The following is a 21,458-nucleotide window of genomic DNA, read 5'->3' as shown; positions in this document are numbered from 1 at the left end:
TCTAGAGCATCCACGTCTCTACAAATGACCCAATTTCGTTCCTTTTTATGGCTGACTAATATTCCATTGTATATATGTACCACATCTTCTTTATCCATTCGTCTGTCTGTCGATGGGCATTTAGGTTGCTTCCATGACCTGGTTATTGTAAATAGTGCTGCAGTGAACATTGGGGTGCGAGTATCTTTTTGAATTATGGTTTTCTCTGGGAATACACCCAGTAGTGGGATTGCTGGGTCATATGGTAATTTTACTTTTAGTTTTTTAAGGAACCTCCATAGTGTTCTCCATAGTGGCTGTATCAATTTCCATTCCCACCAACAGTGCAAGAGGGTTCGCTTTTCTCCACACCCTCTCCAGCATTTGTTGTTTGTAGATTTTCTGATGATGCCCATTCTAACTGGTGTGAGGTGGTACCTCATTGTAGTTTTGATTTGCATTTCTCTAATAATTAGTGATGTTGAGCAGCTTTTCATGTGCTTCTTGGCCATCTGTATGTCTTCTTTGGAGAAATGTCTATTTAGGTCTTCTGCCCATTTTTGGATTGGGTTGTTTGTTTCTTTAATATTGAGCTGAATGAGCTGTTTATATTTGGAGATTAATCCTTTGTCTGTTGATTCGTTTGCAAATATTTTCTCCCATTCTGAGGGTTGTCTTTTCGTCTTGTTTATGGTTTCCTTTGCTGTGCAAAAGCTTTGAAGTTTCATTAGGTCCCATTTGTTTATTTTTGTTTTTATTTCCATTACTCTAGGAGGTGGATCAAAAAAGATCTTGCTGTGATTTATGTCAAAGAGTGTTCTTCCTATGTTTTCCTCTAAGAGTTTTATAGTGCCCGGTCTTATATTTAGGTCTGTAATCCATTTTGAGTTTATTTTTGTGTATGGTGTTAGGAAGTGTTCTAATTTCATTCTTTTACATGTAGCTATCCAGTTTTCCCAGCACCACTTATTGAAGAGACTGTCTTTTCTCCATTGTATATCGTTGCCTCCTTCGTCATAGATTAGTTGGCCATAGTTGCGTGGGTTTATCTCTGGGCATTCTATCTTATTCCATTGATCTATATTTCTGTTTTTGTGCCAGTACCATATTGTCTTGACTACTGTAGCTTTGTAGTACAGTCTGAAGTCAGGGAGTCTGATTCCTCCAGCTCCGTTTTTTTCCCTCAAGACTGCTTTGGCTATTCAGGGTCTTTTGTGTCTGCATACAAATTTTAAGATTTTTTGTTCTAGTTCTGTAAAAAATGCCATCGGTAATTTGATAGGGATTGCACTGAATCTGTAGATTGCTTTGGGTAGTATAGTCATTTTCCCAATATTGATTCTTCCAATCCAAGAACATGGTATATCTCTCCATCTGTTGGTATCATCTTTAATTTCTTTCATCAGTGTCTTATAGTTTTCTGCATACAGGTCTTTTGTCTCCCTAGGTAGGTTTTTTCCCAGGTATTTTATTCTTTTTGTTGCAATGGTAAATGAGAGTGTTTCCTTAATTTCTCTTTCAGATTTTTCATCATTAGTGTATAGGAATGCAAGATATTTCTGTGCATTAATTTTGTATCCTGCAACTTTACCAAATTCATTAATTAGCTCTAGTAGTTTTCTGGTGGCATCTTTAGTATTCTCTATGTATAGTATCATGTCATCTGCAAACAGTGACAGTTTTACTTTTTCTTTTCCAATTTGTATTCCTTTTATTTCTTTTTCTTCTCTGATTGCCGTGGCTAGGACTTCCAAAACTCTGTTGAATAATAGTGGTGAGAGTGGACATCCTTGTCTTACTCCTGATCTTAGAGGAAATGCTTTCAGTTTTTCACCATTGAGAATGATATTTGCTGTGGGTTTGTCGTATGTGGCCTTTATTATGTTGAAGTAGGTTCCCTCTATGCCCACTTTCTGGAGAGTTTTTATCATAAATGGGTGTTGAATTTTGTCAAAAGCTTTTTCTGCATCTATTGAGATGATCACATGGTTTTTATTCTTCAATTTGTTAATATGGTGTATCACATTGATTGATTTGCATATATTAAAGAATCCTTGCATCTCTGGGATAAATCCCAGTTGATCATGGTGTATGATCCTTTTAATGTGTTGTTGGATTCTGTTTGCTAGTATTTTGTTGAGGATTTTTGCATCTATATTCATCAGTGATATTGGTCTGTAATTTTCTTTTTTTGTAGTATCTTTGTCTGGTTTTGGTATCAGGGTGATGGTGGCCTCATAGATGAGTTTGGGAGTGTTCCTTCCTCCTCAATTTTTTGGAAGAGTTTGAGAAGGATGGGTGTTAGCTCTTCTCTAAATGTTTGATAGAATTCACCTGTGAAGCCATCTGGTCCTGATTTTTGTTGGAAGATTTTTAATCACAGTTTCCATTTCACTACTCATGATTGGTCTGTTCATATTTTCTATTTCTTCCTGGTTCAGTCTTGGAAGGTTATACCTTTCTAAGAATTTGTCCATTTCTTCCAGGTTGTCCATTTTATTGGCATAGAGTTGCGTGTAGTAGTCTCTTAGGATGCTTTGTATTTCTGTGGTGTCTGTTGTAACTTCTCCTTTTTCATTTCTAATTTTATTGATTTGAGTCCTCTCCCTCTTTTTCTTGATGAATCTGGCTAATGGTTCATCAATTTTGTTTATTTTCTCAGAGAACCAGCTTTCAGTTTTATTGAACTTTGCTATTGTTTTCTTTGTTTCTATTTCATTTATTTCTGCTCTGATCTTTACGATTTCTTTCCCTCTGCTAACCTTGGGTTTTGTTTGTTCTTCTTTCTTTAGTTCCTTTAGGTGTAATGTTAGATTGTTCATTTGAGACTTTTCTTGTTTCTTGAGGTAGGCTTGTATAGCTATAAACTTCCCTCTTAGAACTGCTTTTGCTGCATCCCATAGGTTTTGGATCATCGCGTTTTCATTGTCATTTGTCTCTAGGTATTTTTTGATTTCCTCTTTGATTTCTTCAGTGATCTCTTGGTTATTTAGTAACATATTGTTTAGCCTCCATGTGTTTGTGTTTTTTACGTTTTTTTCCCCTGTAATTCACTTCTAATCTCATAGTGTTGTGGTCAGAAAAGATGCTTGATATGATTTCAATTTTCTTAAATTTACTGAGGCTTGATTTGTGACCCAAGATGTGATCTATCTTGGAGAACGTTCTCTGTGCACTTGAGAAGAGAGTGTAATCTGCTGTTTTTGGATGGCATGTCCTATAAATATCAATTAAATCTGTGTGGTCTATTGTGTCATTTAAAGCTTGTGTTTCCTTATTAATTGTCTTCTGTATGATCTGTCCATTGGTGTAAGTGAGGTGTTAAAGTCCCCCACTGTTATTGTGTTACTGTCAATTTCCTCTTTTAGAGCTGTTAGCAGTTGCCTTATGTACTGAGGTGCTCCTATGTTGGGTGCATATATATTTATAATTGTTATATCTTCTTCTTGGATTGATCCCTTGATCATTACGTAGTGTCCCTCCTTGTCTCTTGTAACGTTCCTTTTTTTAAAGTCTATTTTATCTGATATGAGTATTGCTACTCCAGCTTTCTTTTGATTTCCATTTGCATGGAATATCTTTTTCCATCCCCTCAATTTCAGTCTGTATGTGTCCCTAGGTCTGAAGTGGGTCTCTTTTAGACAGCATATATATGTGTCTTGTTTTTGTATCCATTCAGCAAGCTTGTGTCTTTTGGTTGGAGCATTTAATCCATTTGCATTTAAGGTAGTTATCGATATGTATGTTCCTCTTACCATTTTCTTAATTGTTTTGGGTTTGTTTTTGTAGGTCCTTTTCTTCTCTTGTGTTTCCCACTTAGAGAAGTTCTTATAGCACTTGTTGTAGAGCTGGTTTGGTGTTGCTGAATTCTCTTAGCTTTTGCTTGTGTGTAAAGCTTTTGATTTCTCCATTGAATCTGAATGAGACCCTTGCTGGGTAGAGTAATCTTGGTTGTAGGTTCTTCCCTTTCATCACTTTAAATATATCATGCCACTCCCTTCTGGCTTGTAGAGTTTCTGCTGAGAAATCAGCTGTTAACCTTATGGGAGTTCCCTTGTATGTTATTTGTCATTTTTCCCTTGCTGCTTTCAATAATTTTTCTTTGTCTTTAATTTTTGCCAATTTGATTACTATGTGTCTCGGCGTGTTTCTCCTTGGGTTTATCCTGTATGGGACTCTCTGTGCTTCCTGGGCTTGGGTGGCTATTTCCTTTCCCATGTTAGGGAAGTTTTCGACTATAATCTCTTCAAATATTTTCTCGGGTTCTTTTTCTCTCTCTTCTCCTTCTGGGACCCCTATAATGCGAATGTTGTTGTGTTTAATGTTGTCACAGAGGCCTCTTAGGCTGTTTTCATTTCTTTTCATTCTTTTTTCTTTATTCTGTTCTTTATTCTGTTCTGCAGCAGTGAATTCCACCATTCTGTCTTCCATGTCACTTATGCGTTCTCCTGCCTCAGTTATTCTGCTGTTGATTCCTTCTAATGTATTTTTCATTTCAGTTATTGTATTGTTCATCTCTATTTGTTTGTTCTTTAATTGCTCTAGATCTTTGTTAAACATTTCTTGCATCTTCTTGATCTTTGCCTCCATTCTTTTTCCGAGGTCCTGGATCATCTTCACTATCATTATTCTGAATTCTTTTTCTGGAAGATTGCCTATCTCCATTTCATTTAGTTGTTTTTCTGGGGTTTTATCTTGTTCCTTCATCTGGTACATAGCCCTCTGCCTTTTCATCTTGTCTATCTTTCTATGAATGTGGTTTTTGTTCCACAGGCTGCAGGATTGTAGTTCTTCTTGCTTCTGCTGTCTGCCCTCTGGTGGATGAGGCTATCTGAGAGGTTTGTGCAAGTTTCCTGATGGGAGGGACTGGTGGTGGGTTGAGCTGGCTGTTGCTCTGGTGGGCAGAGCTCAGTAAAACTTTAATCTGCTTGTCTGCTGATGGGTGGGGCTGGGTCCCCTCCCTGTTGGTTGTTTGGCCTGAGGCAACCCAACACTGGAGCCTACCCGGGCTCTTTGGTGGGGCTAATGGCAGACTCTGGGAGGGCTCAGGCCAAGGAGTACTTCCCAGAACTTCTGCTGCCAGTGTCCTTGTCCTCACGGTGAGACAGAGCCACCCCCCAACTCTGCAGGAGACCCTTCAACACTAGCAGGTAGGTCTGGTTCAGTCTCTATGGGGTCACTGCTCCTTCCCCTGCATCCCGACGTGCACACTACTTTGTGTGTGCCCTCCAAGAGTGGAGTCTCTGTTTCCCCCAGTCCTGCTGAAGTCCTGCAATCAAATCCCACTAGCCTTCAAAATCTGATTCTCTAGGAATCCCTCCTCGCATTGCCAGACCCCCAGGTTGGGAAGCCTGATGTGGGGCTCAGAACCTTCACTCCAGTGGGTGGACTTCTGTGGTGTAAGTGTTCTCCAGTTTGTGAGTCACCCACCCAGCAGTTATGGGATTTGCTTTTATTGTGATAGCGCCCCTCCTACAGTCTCATTGCGGCTTCTCCTTTGTCTTTGCACATGGGGTATGTTTTCTGGTGAGTTCCAGTGTCTTCCTGTTGATGATCGTTCAGCACTTAGTTGTGATTCTGGTGTTCTCGAAAGAGGGAGTGAGAGCATGTCCTTCTACTCTGCCATCTTGAACCAATCTCTGGTTATTCTTTATATATTAAGTGGGTCTGAAATTGGGGACTAAAGCAACTCACAAACCATTGCTGCTTATGCAACCTCTCCTTTTCAGCTTTTGTCTGTTCTCAATTGTATTTTGAATGAATTCTGTCTTCCATGATTAATAAAATGCTTGGTAGAATAGAATGGAAAGGATATTACCATGAACATTTAAAAATTCACTAAAAGATACTCAGAATCTTCCCTCTGTGTTTTCACAGGGGCTTTGATTGCCTGTTTTACTGTAAAGTATATTTTGGGTGTTTACCACAGTATCCCTAATACACTTTGCTGTTTGACCTGTGTAAGGTGCCCCAGGACACCTGCATTCCAGAATAATGCTGCTCTAGATCAGTATAACTCATGCTTTAATGTAAGTATGAATCACCTGGGGATCTTGTTAAAATGCACATTTTGGTTCAGCAGGGCTGGAACGGAGCTGAGATTCTGCATTTCTAACAAGCTCCCAGGTGATGCTACTGCTCCTGGTCTAGAGGTCACACCTTGAAAGTATAGGTTATATCTGTACGTCTAGTGCTTCTTAACGTATATACCAAGAGTCACAGTAATAGCTTGTTCTTAGGTAGTCGTTCTCGAACCTTAGCAGGCACTGGAATCTTGTGGGAGAATGTTGGCTAAAAATTGGGCTCCACTCCTCAGAGTTCGTTTTGGTGGGGCTTTTAAGCCCAGGAATCTGCATTTTTCAAACCTCCTCAGATTTTGATGCAGGTGGTCTAAAACCACACTTCGAGAAATAGTACTTTAAAGTTTGAAATTGCTATGGAAATTCTCAAACCTTTCTGGAATGACAGCTTTTTAAAGGCAAAGATGCCATGAAAAGCCCATCTGAAAGGTGATTGCCTAAAATGCCAATGTAGAATTTGGTTAATGAGGAAGCAGTGGTATAAGTTTGTATGTTTCGCTGTTCTATCCCATTGCCTCAGGCAGAAGGTACATAATTTATTATAATACATCAATGGTGAAGACCATAGCTTCATTTACTCCCTAATTAGCCTTGAAGCAGTCTTAAATTGGATACTGTAGTTGGTTAGACGTAATAGGTGGGTAGGTATATTAAATGATGGTGAGTGGATGCCAGTGTTGATTCTGCTCTTGGGTGTTCTGACCAGGATATTTACTCTCTCTGGGATACATTTATATCTCTAATATTACTTGCTGTTATATATACCTAGTATCACAAGTCTAGCCTGTTCCATATATAAGACGTAGAGTTGGTTCTCAAGTTAAAAAAATAGGAATTCGGGTAACTAATGAGTTGTCATTTCAGTTTAAGGCAGCAGTTAAAATTTAAAAGTATGTCATTCAAAGTGAATTTTAAAAAATGACATCTTTTCATAACTTTAAAATCAGTTCTTCATTTGCTCATGTCTCTCTTTTAAGGATGTGGGTGGTATTTATATAATACCTAATTGATTCTATACAAATTATTTAAAATAAAAGGGTTATACAGAGGTTGCAGAAACAGTGACTGCCATCTAGAATACTCTGATCAGCAAACTGTGTAATGTTAACCAAAGTGATTTAAAAGGTTTGTTTAGGATTAATCCATCATATGCTTAAATTTATTATCTCATTTATTCACTAATTTGCATGTGATTTTGCAATTCAGAAATTTTAAGCAAACAGAGGTGTACCCAAAAATGAAGTATAGGATGAATTGAATTAAAACAGATTTTAACCATGACCAGCCCTGGACAGAAATGTGGGATTAGTGAGCTGTGATTACATTCCTCCTTTTCTGCTCCTCTGCCTTCAAGAGCAAATTCCTTTGTGCCACATCTGGATGGTTTTGTTCCACTGCCACAGTACCCCTCTGAGGTCTCTCTTGCCCTTGAGAATTTCAAGGTGTAGAGCAGAGACAGTTTTGAAAACCATCATGACCTAGTACAGTAAGTGCTGTGTGAGGATATCACACAAAGTACTTTATGATTACAGAGAGAGATTAATTCTGCTTGAAGGGAAAGGGGAGAAGAAGATAGACAAATGATGAGGATATAAACTAAGTGACCTTATTGAGGTACCTTTCTGTTGTGAATTTTCTGGTTTATTAATAACCTGAGAACTGTGCTTCACTATCCATAATATTCGTACCTCTTGACACAAAAGTAGTTAGCATTGGGGAGGAAAAGTATCTACTAGTTTTTAAAGCAGACCAAAAATTTTTTCATTTCATGCTAGGAAGTAGTTTTATTTAAATTTGAGTAAAAATTTTGCTTTGATATTCTCCAACATAATATTAGTTGAACTGTTAATGAATTGAAAAGGCATTACACTTTTCCTGATAGTCCTTTGTATATTCCAGCTGCTTTGAGTTAAGAGACATATGAATGGAAAAGAAATGTAAACAGTATTTAAATCCTGTCACATTTTTAAGAGCAGTGGATTTCTAATTAAGACGAAATTCAGGATAGCTTTTTGTACTAAAGTAGAAGATCTGTGTTTCAGACCCACTGTCAAGTTGTCTTCATCTTCACAACTAACATTTTCTGAGTTTCTACAGGTATAGCTCAAGTTAGTCATAATAACATTACTCTAGCAAAATATAATTATAGGCATGTCTCTTATGAAAATAATGTTTACAGCTTTACTATATTGTTATATATAAATTAGGGAGAAATTTTCTATCATTTAAAATTAACTCAATTACAATTTTGATGTTCCTTGATGCTTAGAGCTGTGCTGTCCAATACAATAGCCACTAGCCACATGTGGCCATTTAAATTTAAATTAATTGAAATTAAGTAAAATATAATATTCTGTGTTAAATGTTAAAAAACATTTCAATTGCTCAATCATCACACATGGCTAGCAGCTACTTGATTGGGCAGCACAGATACAGAACATTTCTGTCACTCTGTTCAATACCACTGGTCTAGATTTTCGAGTATATGACAGGTGTGGAATTGTTAGGATATACACATTGTATCAGTTAGGATTAGGTTCACTTATGTAAGGCTAGACACCATAGAAAACAGTAGCTTAAATAAGATAGAAGTTTATTTTCCTCCCATAGAAATAAAGTCTGGAGGTAGATAATACAAGACTAGTGAGGTAGCTTCATGGTGTAAAGAACCTAAACTGATTCTTGTTTTGCTGCTGTGCTGCCATCATATAGCTTCGACCTTGAGGTTCAGGATGGCTGCTCAAGCTCCAGCCATCAAGTCTGCATTCCAGCAGAGGAAAGAGGGAAAGAAGGGAAGCAGTTTCCCTCTTTTTTAAGATTTCCCATTTAACTGTCATAGAACACTTTGACTTATATTTCATTGGCTAGGACTTATATTTTATTTTTCACATGGCCAATATTAACCACAAGAGAGGACAGGACAGCAGTGTGTTTCTTTTGAGAGGCCTTGCTGTTGTCAAGTTCCTCAGAAGAGCCGATGAGAAATTAGTTTTAATATTTAGAAATTAATTTAAATGAATAATTTTTCTAGGAGTAAAAACTCTTTTGTAGTGCGTTTTAAAACCTAAGAGAGCAATAGGAAACAAATAATATTACCTCATTTAACTGAGGCAGAGAGGTCATTCAGAAATCACAAATTTAGTTGGATAATCCCTATTGTGCCCATTTTTCATGTTCTTGGAGTTCAGTATTGAACTTTTTATTTTTTAAAGTAATAGTTTGTCATGTTATCTATGAAATGTTATTATTGAGTTAAGACTTCAATTGTGTGAGGTTTTGCTCAGATGTATAGCCCAAACTGTCCATATTAAAATACTTTGAGGTTAATGAAATGAGCAAATGAATTAGTCAGGATTAATACTTTTCAGAAGAGTAGTATTCTTCATTTTATAATGTAATGTTTTCTAACATTTTGTTTATGTTTGTTAATAGGCAGTATAATCTATAGTTGATTTCACTAAAAAATGGAAAGTTGCTATTAATGTTTTCAGTATTTTTTTTTTTTTAACAAATTCAATAAAGACTGCTTTATTGCTGCACGACAGTCATGAAACTCAGCTGCACAGGGACCTTACCACACCGCGCAGAGGCTGGTTCACGGGACCTTGTGATCCTGTTAATGGGCCTCTCTGTTGTAATTAACACAGGCCGCAGGGACCAAAAGTTCCCCTCGGCCCTTCTGAAAATGTTCGGGAATGGTAGTGCAGGAAGGTAATACACACTTTCTGCATTTCTGCCCTGCAGTGCAGCAGTTGTTGCTGTTGGGAGTCACTGTGCTAATTCTCTTAGGTCATTTTTCCCTTTAGTTGTTCTGACTACCTCCAAGCGCTCCATGGCTGCACGCTTGTCTCACTGGAAAATGCACAGCCCCAATTCTGTGCAGGGACAACGCAAAGCAGAGTGTGATGCATCTCTCTGGAGCATCAAGTTTATTAACTAGAATTGGAAGAACCAAGGAGTTCTTGGAACAAGAACTATCCCCCTCCCCCATCAACACGGAAGACAGAAGAGTAGGGGAGGGGAGACGTGCCCCAGGAATGACAGTCCAGTCTCTCAAGTTTCACCCAGGTGGGGGTTGAGGGGCAGACCTGCAGCCACGGTGGCCTCGCTTTCGGTCACCCGGGCTGCTCTGGACCATCCTCTGAGCTGGCCAGGGTCTTGGATACGATGCTTCTGAAGGCCGTGTAGAGAACACACTCCTCTTCCCCTGCACCGGGCCCCAGGGAGCGCGGCGGCCTGACCTTCCTGCCTCGGTCATCCATGGGGTTCACATGGGCTCACTTTATTATGACGCCTCATGCTGGGCAGCTTGCAACAAAGATGTTTCAAAATAAAGTTCCAGATTCTCCCAGCCACCCCTTGCTTTTTCTGGCTCTGGCCAGAGACAGTGGATGAGGACACACTCTCAGGCTGCCCAGCGTGGGAGGACCTTCCAGTGTTGGACACACCCAGGGGGCAGCTGCTTCCCTCTGGGGCTCTAATCCTGCTGCTGCTGCTGGAGGTGGATGTCCCAGTGCCACACTGGGGGGCTGGGCTGGGGGTGGCAGTCCTCGCCTCCAGGCTGGGTGGGGGACAGGCAGACTCACCGGTCTTCTGCCCTGCCTGCTGGTCTTCCTGCAGCTGCACATTTTTTCTGTGGTAGAGCCACCTGGTTTGCAGGGAGGACACCACAGGGCTTGGAGAAGGCTCAAGTTCACTGCCACAGAGGTCCCCGCAAGAGAAGGGCTTCAGAGTTATGATGGAGACCTCCACCTTGGGTTTCTTGGAGCTCACACTGCCTGTCCCAGTGTCCTGGATCTGGTCGCAAGTCAAGCCCGGAGTCCTCACCATTGTCACCTCCAGGTCCTCTTCACGGGGTGGCTGGAGTGGCTCCTTCTGGCCCATGTTGACCCATGGATGCCTCATGAGGTCAGGTAAGGTGCCTCTGTCCCTGGGGTTGAGGGCAATCATTTTTTGTAACAGATCCCTTATCTCCAAAGACAGATAAGGTGGGATGGGGTATCGCCCTTGTAGGATTTGCTTCCGCAGCTGCTGGAAGTCTTTTCCCACAAAGGGCCGGGACCCAGTTACCATGGCGTAGAGCACTACTCCCAGGCTCCACACGTCCACCGCAGGGCCGCTGGAGCTCTGCCCCAGGAGGAGTTCCGGGGCAGCATAAGGGGCTGTGCCGCAGATCGTGTCCAGTTGGACAATGTCATCACACTTGTTGCTGAGGCCAAAGTCTGTAAGTTTGATATTCATGTTGGAATCAAAGAGGAGGCTCAGTGGCTTCAGGTCCCGGTGCACAATGCCCCTCCGGTGGCAGTGCTGCAGGGCGGAGACCAGCTGCTGGAACGGGCCTCGGGCCTCCGCCTCTGTCATACGGCCATGGGTCTTCAAATAGCGGTACATGTCCCCCCCACTGAGGTACTCCATCACCACGAAAAAAGTCTCCTCTGTGTCAATCACCCCCAGCAGTTTTACAATATTGGGGTGATTCAGAGCCTTCAGACTGCACACTTCCCGGAAAAGTGCCTGGACACTTGAGAAGCTCTGACGCCTTTTCTTTATGACCTTCACAGCCACCTGTGTCCCGGTCAGAATGTGCCGGGCCAACTTCACTTTACCGAAGGTGCCTTCACCAATGGTGTGGAGGATCTCGAAGTCATCAATATGAGCCTCCTTGCCAGCAGATTTGGCTGTGAGGCCCTTCATCATGGTGATCTGCTAACTACACTGACTGACAGCACTACCTAGCAACGCTAACTACGCTAACTAACAATGCTAACTGTACTAACAGGGCTAAGTATGCTGTCTCTACTAACAACGCTAACTACGCTAACTGTACCAACAGCGCTAACTAGTGCTAACTACACTAACTATGCTAATCAAGTATTAACTATACCAACAATACTCACTATGCTAACTGTAGAAAGAACAATGACACAAATAAAAAAGAGTAGAGAAAAGAGAAACGAAAATCAACAAAATGGCAGAAACAAGGAAAACACAAGCTAACTGTAGGTCCAAGGCTGTCAGGTCACCAAAAGCAGCTTCCTGGGCTCTAAGGACCAAAAACCTGGGCCCACCTTTCTCTTTCATAGGGCTTTGTGAAGTACATCACAATGGTGCACTCTGAGGTCAGAGCAAGAAATGGACCCATCACCGCTGGGGATACACCACAGTGGTTTTCTCACTTTTTGAGTTCAAGGCCCCTTTACACTTAGGAAAAAGGATCCCAAAGAAATTTTTCTTTACGTGTGTTACTAGATATTGGTATTCACTTTGTTATAAATAAAAATCTGCAGGATACTTCAGTGGCCTTTTTATTTCTAGTTTGAAAATGTGTAATAATTTTAGAGACCTCATAATGTCTACACTTGAAATGTTCAATTCCTTTTCCTTAAATTCTGGTCTCAAAATAACGTTACAACTTAACTGACTTCACGATACTATACAAAATGTTCTAAAAATTTCACTAAAAAATGGAAAGTTGCTATTAATGTTTTCAGTATTTTTTTTTAAGGGGCTGCTTTTCAGTATTATTTTTATTTACACATTTTATTCTGTTGGAATCAAAATTTTCTATTTGCCATTTTCTTTATTTTTCTTTGTTTTTCACTAATTACTGGTGTTTTCAGTAATTCACTTTTAAAATGTCTATCTGCACTATCAGGAAGTTTAGAAAGAGTGTGAGAAAATATGATAGTAAGGAGGGCACATTAAACTGCCGTTCTGCTTTTTGATCACAGGCTCTTGCGAGACAGAACTTTACCACCACTGTTCTTGTAATTCCTTTGGTGCCAGTTTCATATAGCTTCTATATGTTGTTTCATATGTTTCAATATGTTGTTTCATATTTCATGGGGGATGTAGAAACAGGCTAGAGTGGTCTTAGAACATGTAATAGACTCGTGTTTAAGTCAAATGTAGTTCCTCAGTGCTACACAATTAAATATTTAATTATATTCTTTTGATTTTTTAGATAGAGACCTTAAAAAGACTATATTATCAGAAGGAGATGGATATAAAATAGCTATGACTTATAACTTAAGAAATCTTATTTCAGCCTATGTTCAAAGAGAGACAGTTAAAATGATGTAAGCTTCTAGGGCTTGTGATTCCTGTTTAACAGTTTGTGTCTTTAAGTCATTAGGTTGTTCCCATGCTCTCCAAACATGTTTTTATTGTCATTTAGGAGAGACTCTGGAAGTCCATATCTTAAGAATTCAAGCAGTTAATATATTTTTCTTCTTCTAAAGGGAACCATCAGTAAAATTTGGCAACAGTTGAGTTTGTATTTTTTTTTTTTAAAGGAACCATTTTGAGATATGTCAGAGCACACGGTTCTTTTTTTTTTTTTTTTTTTTAATTTTATTTATTTATGGCTGTGTTGGGTCTTCGTTTCTGTGCGAGGGCTTTCTCTAGTTGTGGCAAACGGGGGCCACTCTTCATCGCGGGCCTCTCACTATCGCGGCCTCTCTTGTTGAGGAGCACAGGCTCCAGACGCGCAGGCTCAGTAATTGTGGCTCACGGGCCCAGTTGCTCCGCGGCATGTGGGATTCTCCCAGACCAGGGCTCGAACCCGTGTCCCCTGCATTGGCAGGCAGACTCTCAACCACTGCGCCACCAGGGAAGCCCGAGTTTGTATTTTCTTACATGCTGGGAGGTGACCATTACTGCTATAGGCTTTCTTTAGTTCTAATTTTGCCTAAAAGCCTGTGTAATTTTGCTTGTGGAATTTCCTAGGAAATTTCATATTTGAATCCGGTAAGAATGAAGACAGACAGTATTTTCAATGGACTTATTAGCCCAGTAGTCTGTTTGTAAAGCAAGGTTAGTAGGTGAATCTTGCTTTACTATTCCCCTCTCCCCAAATTAAAATTTTAGAACAGAGATTTCTAATTGATATTGTCAGTAACTTTATTATAAATTTCTTTACCCTCATGTATTGACTTGGGGGTTGCAACCTGTGTCTTTGATCTGACTTTATACTCTTACTCTTCTTTATCTGTCCAGTTTCATTGACTTCTTTCCCTTGGCATACTGTGTACTACCGAAACTGTTATCTTACTGTCTGCTCAACCTTCTTTTTAAAAAGATTTTGCTTTTTGAACCTAGATTTATTTATTTTACTGATCAAGAAAAGAATATTAGGAGAGGAAGAACATGCCCAGGAGAGACTGGGAAGTCCTTTGTGGCCACTGTCTGTTATTCTGGAATTCAAGAGACTGGTCTGGGTTATAGATCAACTACTAGGCTCTATCAGTATATAAGTGGTGTTTGGGTCATAGGATAATAGGAGGGTGGAGGGAAGAATGCATCAGAGTAAAGTAAAAGTGAGGTTGGTGCCCTACATAATTAAAAGTTAGGGCAGAAATGTAACTGTATGCATACAGTGTTAGCAGAAGTCTTTGGAAATTTTTAAAAAGAGCTAGAAAAATGTCATGCAATTGAAGCAGTGATAACAGAGTTTTTCATTAAAAACAGCAATCAGACATCACAAAGATATTGTGAAACAAGCATTGAACATTGATTAGGACAATGTATTTATCTCCAAGGTCATCAGTGAAAGTTTGAAATTAGATGAATCTGAGTTCAAGTCACAGTACCAGCAACCGCACACACAGTTAATGTAGACACAGGTGTTTGTTTCTTGAAATTCAGTTTCATTGTCTGCAAAATAAAGATAACAATGCAAAGTTTATATAACCAAGTGAGGAAAATGAGATCTGTGATACAGAATGTCTTACATACTAGACCCTGCATTAATATAAGATTATATTCCTAGATGGTAAAAATTATAGTGAAGAAAATGGGAAAGGGTGTTAAAGGAAGGATTATAGCTAAAGAAGTAAGTTTGGTTCTTAAATGTTAGAAATGCTCTTTATATTGCTTTGGTCTGAAGAACATTAGATTGGAACAGAAACACTTGGGTGATTCTGCACAGCCAAATGAAAGATAAGTGCCAATAAGAGAGAACTCACTATTTTATTGAATGAGAAGAATATTGTTGACGAGAAAGATTTTAGATACACAAATTCAAAACAATCTACATAAACAAGCTCATCAAGTAACTTTGTCACAGTAGCAGCCATCAATTCTATCCTTAATATTCCATGAATCTACTAAATCAGATACTGAAATAAATAAAAAACACAAAAATTGTCCTAAAAAATCAATAGGTAATGGCTCTCAGGGATATTTTAACCAGACTACTTAAAAATACAAGAGTATAGCTGAAATTAACTCTAATGTTTAGGAGAAGAATTGTCAATTACCAAGTGCAAATTTGACCTTTGGGAAAGACCTAGAATTTTGGAATTCTGGGTAGCTGAGAAATCTCTTCCTCTGAGACAGAATTATTACATTGATATTTTCTTCCTGGGGCTCAATTATTTCCAATTTTTATTCATATAACACAGGTGTGGTCCTTTTTAGACTGTTCTACAAAATTTGTAAGAATTAGGTGTTCAAGTGATACCATTTTGGGAATTTTCTTCATCTTTTAAGTTGGCATTGGGTATGTGGGAAACCTGTTCCTATTAATATTATACATGTACATTTAAAAAATTCATCCACACCAGAAGAAGCCCACAGGTATGATTCTCATGCACCTAACCCTAGCTAATATCATGACCATTTTGTTCAGGGGCATTCAAGATGCAATGTCATCTTTTGGAATTTGGCCTATAATGGGTGATATTGGCTGTAAATCATTGTTGTACATTCATAGGGTGACTCAAGGCATTTCTCTCTGCACAATTTCTATCTTGAACACTTTTCAGGCCATCAGAATTAGCCCCAGAAACTCTAAGCGGACATGGCTCAAACCCCAAATCTCCACATGCATTTTGCCTTCGTTCCTCTTTTTCTGGGTCATCAATATGCTCATCTACATCTGGATCATCACAAACAATAAAGCCGTCACCAATGCCTCAGCTGCCCAACCTGGCTGTTCTCTGGCTTACTGTAAAACAAAGCAAGGGGATTACAGGGTGTCAGCAGTATTTCAGAGTGCCATGCTCATCTAGAATTTCCTCTACATCAACCTCATGATCTGGACTAGTGGCTACATGGTGATGCTCCTCTACAATCATCACAAGACAGTTCAGAATCTTCATGGCAACAACCTTTCTCCCAGACTGTCTCCTGAAACCAAAGCCACCAACACCATTCTGCTCGTAAGCTGCTTTGTCTTCTTTTATTGGACCAACGGCTGTCTTACCACTTACTTGTCCTTAAAAATCTGAAAGTAACATGATGCTAGAGCACATCACTGGATTTCTGTCCTCTTGCTACCCAGCCATCTGTCCTTTGGTGATGCTGAAAAATGCCAGTAGAATTTCCTGCCTCAACTCCTCCCTTGCCAAGATGAGAATGCTCTCTAATAAAAGGGAATTAGTGATGGCATGGTCACCACCCAGCCTTCCTCTCAGTAGAAGGATACAATGTCATAAAAGTGTTTTGAAAGAAAAGACACAGTATAGAAAAGTGTTTGGTTTTTTTTTTAAATTCTGCCTTTGGGCTCTATTCAAAAGGTAATAGAAAAATATAGTTAAAATTTAATTAACCCTATGAAAACTATGTCTACTGCAGGATTCCTCTGAATTTTATCAGATTAAGAAATCTCTCTTACATTCCTACTTTGCTAAGAATTTTTTATTATGAATGTGTTTTGAATTTGATCATTTTTACATTTTTAAAGATTATATGATTTTTAACCCCTTTGCTACTAATGTGGTCAGTTTATTTCCCCACTGCATTTGAGTAGTTTATATTTAAATGTTTATTCAGTCTTTTAGTCCTGGAATTCAAATATACCTGTTGACAGTATTTTATTTTTACATATCACTGATTTTAACTTGCTGGTATTCACCTATAATTATTTTTTCCACACAGTTGTTGTATACTTTTGGTATATTTATATTGGTTCAATAAAACAAATGCAGAATGTTAAAAATATATATATGTCAAAGGAACCATTTCCACTTCTGTAAGAGCTGCAATCTGGCTCCTGCCACCAGCAGTTGACTAAGTGCTTATACGAAGTTCACCAGTGATCCGCTAATTAAAACTCCAGTGACCTCTTCTCTGACTTTGCATTCCGTCATCTCTGCCACATTTTAATTTTTGGCTACTCTCTCCTTGAAATTCTCAGTTCTCACTGCTTCCCATTGAGTGCTCTTCACTCCATCCTACTGGGACTTGTTACAGTCTAGTAGGACTTCCTTTTTTTTTTTTTAATCTTCCTTCCATTTAGTCACGCAAAGCCGCCACCTGAAATATCACCCATTCTCATCTCTGCCTGTTACAGATCCTACCTGTGCTTTAAGACCTACTTTATATGTCATCTTCCCTTTAAGCTTATAAAAATGTTCTTTCTCATTCCTATAGTCATCTAGTTCCTACTTAAAGTACTTTTTTTTTTTTTTTTAAATATGAATTTATTTATTTATTTATGGCTGTGTTGGGTCTTCGTTTCTGTGCGAGGGCTTTCTCTAGTTGCGTTAAGCTGGGGCCACTCTTCATCGCAGTGCGCGGGCCTCTCACTGTCGCGGCCTCTCGTGTTGCGGAGCACAGGCTCCAGACGCGCAGGCTCAGTAGTTGTGGCTCACGGGCCTAGTTGCCCCGCGGCATGTGGGATCTTCCCAGACCAGGGCTCGAACCCGTGTCCCCCGCATTGGCAGGCAGACTCTCAACCACAGCGCCACCAGGGAAGCCCTAAAGTACTTTTAAGATGCATTTTTCCCCCCGACAGTATGATTTTGTACACATTTTTAAATCTGCCCCAGCAGATATAAATCACAGGAGTGAAAAGGCCACCATTGCAACTTCCTCAATGTTGTGTATAATCAGTAACCTTAAATATTCATTTACTGTGCTATGGTAGGCAGAATAATGACTCCCCTATCATCCCTAATCCCAAGAACCTCTGAATATGTTAGGTTACATGGCAAAGGGGAATTAAGGTAACAGATGGAATTAAGGTTGCTAATCAGTTAACTTTAAAATACAGAGGTTATCCTGGATTATGCTGGTGGGCTCAGTATAATCATGAGTCCTTAAAAATGGAAAAGGGAGGCAGAAGAGAGAGTTAGAGTGATGCAATGTGAGAAGGACTTGATTAGCCCTTACTTTAAAGATAGAGGAAGGGAGCCAAAAGCAAGGAATGTGAGCGGCCCTTAAAAAGTCAAGAAAACAGATTCTCCCCTTGGAGACTCCAGAAGGAATGCGGCCCTGCTGACACTTGATTTTATCCCAGGGAAACCTGTGTCAGATTTCCAACCTACTGAACTGTTAAGATGTACATATTATGATAATTCAGAGGCAATGGGATAAGAAAAATCGGAAAGTAAACCAATTATTTTAAGACTTAATTACTTCTCAGGGAATTTATCAATTTTACAATAATTACTTTTTCTGGTTGTTTTTCAAAAGAATCGTGTGTAATGTCATCCCAAGAGAAAGAGCCTTTATAAGGTGTATTGATTTCCTTTTATTTGGGCTTTATAATTTGAAAAAGATAACGATACCTTGCAGTTGAACAGGGCAGCTAATAGTAGGAGCTGTGAAATGACAAAACTAAAACAACTTAGTAACACGTTGGATGTCCTTTATTCAAGGGAAAACAGTCCATGGGGGAGTACAGTGCCTACAAGCAGTGGAACACTGTTGCGGAGGGATCTGGGGCAAAAGCGAGTTTTATAGAGCGTTAGAAGAGGCAACTCAGAAATAGGGCATGATCGGCTAGGTCAGGGATTTCCTTATTAGGCAAGCAGGTCCTAGTTTCCAGGCTAAGGTAAGCTAGCTAAAGCTGAGTTGGAGGACTGTGATTAGTGTAAGTTAGGTTTCCTTGACACTGAAGTGTTTCCCGTAAGTGCAGGTTGACTTAGGTTTAGATTTGTAATGAGACTGGGCTAACGGGGCTGCCTCCATTTTTGTGGGTCCTGATATATGCATTAACTTTATCAGAGCTCAGTAAATATTAATTGAATGAATGAACAAGTGGAGTTGACGAGTGAAGGGAGAATGTTTTTATTCATTTTCCTAAGAAATGAATTGAGTACTTTTAGTTTCTCAAATGCACTGTATTCTTCTCCCTACCTACCCTACCCTGCCTCTCCTCTCATACAAATAATGCTTCCTTTACTTGGAGCCTTCTTCCTCTTTCCCTTGGAATAAGCCCTAGTGATCCTTAAAGTCCTGGTTTACGTGTGAAACCTTTTAGGAAGGGTCTTAAATTCCTTCACCACTCATTGCCCCTCCTGCTCGTCCATACTTGTCCGGGGTACCTGCTTTGTGGCCCCAATGTACCTTGTACTTCCATCTTAGCCTTAACACACTGCAGTATTATTACCCATTTAGTTGTCTTTCTCATTGTCATTGTCAGGGGCTATGTCTTTTTTTGCTCACTGTTGAATTCCCAGAGCCTGGCATAATGTGTATTTGATAAATATTTATTGAATGACATTCATGAAATATAGTAACAATCTCAAATGTGTCAAAAATAACACATATGATCTAAATTTATGTGTAACGTATTGTTTTCAAGTGCTTTATTTGCTTATCTGTAGAAGTTCATAACCCTACCGAACATTAAACTTAATAATAGGTTTATAGGCAGAATGCAATCTCTAGCAGTAAAATCTACTTTTATTTTTAAATATACTATTGAAGTTTATTCAGACTTCAAACTTGACATTTAATCTCAAAGCTTAATCTGTTTCACCTTTAAATTTGAATTTAAATACTTCTTGGAAGTTGCCATTTTACACTTAGTCATTATTTTTTAAGAAATAATTTTATTTTTCTGTGACTTTTCTTCATTGCAGTCTAGCATTTTTAAGAGCATATATTTAGAACATTGATTGTATATAATTTTTTTTTAGAGAGAAAATGGCATTGATCTGTTTCTTGCCTTTTGAAAATAGTACTCTGTTGGAGGCTTGGAAGGGTTTAGGTCAAATTAAGTGGGCTTATACTGTTGATGGGCTCCTGCAGATAAAGCCACAGCCAGCTTCAGCTGGGTTGCTTTTGTGTTGATGTACTGTTTTTCCCTTGGGCCAATAGATGCTGTTTCTTGTAAGATAAGAACATGGTAGGGAAGGAAATTTGCTCTGTTTTGTTGCTATTTAAAGCACTGTGGAACTAGTTGGTAGAACTTGACACACTGTTCATTTCATCCTCAGTTGAATTATTATTGCTGTTTTTCTTGGGGAAAAAAGTTCCTCTGAGATAATTTCTACCAAGTAGTTATAATTTACAAGAGATTTTATGGTTTTTCCATGTGAAATAAAATGATTCTCTGGAGATTTGGGCCTCTTTATATTTGGTTTTAGAATCTTAACCACTAGATGGCTTGCCTCCAGTTTAGATGATTAAAGTTAATAAAGCTAATTTTTTCCTTGGTTTTCATTGTTATTGTGAAATTTTAAGTTGGCCATTAGAAAGAATTCCTAGCAGCCAAAATCTTTGGTCTTTTATTGATAGAATGCTATTTTAAGCTACTGTTAGAAGAGTTGCTCCAGGAAGCTGCAAACTTCTCTGAAGCCTGTGGGACTCTCCAACATGGGTAGTAAGGCTGTGGTGCGTGTTTGCTCTAGTCCTTGGAACTCCTGGTGGAAACGGGTCTCCCTCTGAGATGTATGCCATGAAATCTCATTGTTGTAGTTTACTTTCTTCCAGTGTCACAAACTCATGGAATGGAAGTATGTCAGAGAGTGAAACTTTGCCTAGTTCCTATGGTGATGTGAGGAATCTTTAGGGACTGTTAAAAGTATATCTTTGTTCCAAGTATTCCCTTGTTCCTGTGGTTCCAGAGCTTCCCCCATCCACCCATGGAATCATTGACATGAGTTATTTATTTCAGGATGAGGGGAGATACAGCCTCGAATAAAGGAATCATTTGCTCAACTCTGAGTTTTATTTTCAATAAATTATTTTCATGTGTAGTAACAAAATTCAAAAGGTACAAAAGGATATAATTTTACATAAATCTCCTCCCCCTACTTTCTCCCCAACTGGCCTCCACCCTTTATCTCTGTCATTCAGTTCTGTGTACACAAAAGATACATAGTTTACACTCTTGTACACCTTTGCTTTTTTCACATAATATCTCTGTACAGTTCCATATCAGTATGTATAAAACTATCTCATTCTTACCAGCTATCGTAACCATATCCAATCTTATGCTTTTACAGATAATGCTAGAGGGGTTGGTAGGTGCAAACCATTACATTTAGCATGGATAAACAACAAGGTCCCAATGTATAGGGAACTATACTCAATATCCTGTGATAAACCATAATGGAAAAGAATATAAAAAAGAATGTATATATGTGTATAACTGAGTCCCTTTGCTGTACAGCAGAGATTGGCACAGCATTGTAAATCAACTATACTTCAATAAAAAAAAAA

The 21,458-nt window shown here is 39.1% G+C and overlaps 1 protein-coding gene and 1 pseudogene across 16 annotated transcripts in view; both read left to right on the top strand.

The window, feature by feature from the left end:
- The window catches only part of RABGAP1L (RAB GTPase activating protein 1 like), a 786,837-nt gene that overhangs the window by 377,354 nt on the left and 388,025 nt on the right, over positions 1 to 21,458 (top strand). The gene's annotated exons all lie outside the window — the stretch shown is intronic.
- Positions 15,641 to 17,457, top strand: LOC309649459 (vomeronasal type-1 receptor 1-like; annotated as a pseudogene). Its single transcript has one exon. The product of its transcript is annotated as a vomeronasal type-1 receptor 1-like (transcript).

The sequence above is a fragment of the Balaenoptera physalus genome (genome assembly GCF_965194825.1).
Source record: "Balaenoptera physalus genome assembly, chromosome: 1".
Lineage (NCBI taxonomy): Eukaryota > Metazoa > Chordata > Mammalia > Artiodactyla > Balaenopteridae > Balaenoptera > Balaenoptera physalus.
This window is presented reverse-complemented; position numbering and strand designations above follow the sequence as displayed.